Below are 1,005 nucleotides of genomic sequence, written 5' to 3' on the forward strand. Positions count from 1 at the left end.
TTTATGTTGAGGTGTAATCCATGCTGAAGGCTGTAGTCTTTGATCTTCATCAGTAAGTGCTTCAAGTCCTCTCCACTTTCAGCAAGCAAGGTTGTGTCATCCACATAACGCAGATTGTTTATGAGTTTTCCAGTCTTCCTCCAATCCTAATGCCCTGTTCTTCTTCATATAGTCCAGCTTCTCGGACTGTTTGCTCAGCACACAGATTGAATAAGTATGGTGAAAGGATATAACTGATGCACATCTTTCCTGTCTTTTAACCACACAGTATCCCCTTGTTTTGTTTGAACAACTACCTCTTGATCTACATACAAGTTTCTCATGAACACAATTAAGTGTTCTGGAATTTCCCATTTTTCTCAGTGTTATCCATAATTTGTTATGATCCACACAGTTGAATGCCTTTGTAGAGTCAATACGCAGATAAATATCTCTCAGTAAAAGAAAATGTAGAAATCAATTCAAAAGCAACATTTTTGATGATAGCATGTTAATCTGAGATAACATTCCTGTTTATGAGTCATGAAGGCTGGTTAGGGTAGTTGTACACAGGATTAAGAGAGAGAGAGAACTTGTTGATAAATAAAGAAGTAAAGCAATTTCAGTTATTGCATGATATGTGATTGCAAAAAACAGGGTGGTCTGTTGTTCAAAAGCTTAAAAATGTGATAGAGACTTGTGAGAGAAATCCTTAGAACACCTATTTCCCCTGGAATCAATTTTATCCCTAAGTTCTTTAAAGAGTTGTTATCAGGCTTTATCAGAAAAATGTAGCACTTTGGGGCAAAGATGCAGCCTAGCAGCCCTGCACTGGAGGTCAAGATGGAGAAGATCTCCATGGCCACCATGGCTCTCCCCTTGGTACTCTGGTAGACAGGGAGGAAGGTGACCCAGACTCTTGCAGAACACTAGCATGCTGAACCTCAGGAACCTGGCTTCACTGGAGGTGTCAGGCAGGTTCCTGGCCAGGCTAAGATGTCTTAGTTATCTAGTGCTGCTGTAACA

This window comes from Trichechus manatus, unplaced genomic scaffold (assembly GCF_000243295.1).
Source record: "Trichechus manatus latirostris isolate Lorelei unplaced genomic scaffold, TriManLat1.0 scaffold00057, whole genome shotgun sequence".
In the NCBI taxonomy this organism is placed as follows: Eukaryota; Metazoa; Chordata; class Mammalia; order Sirenia; family Trichechidae; genus Trichechus; species Trichechus manatus.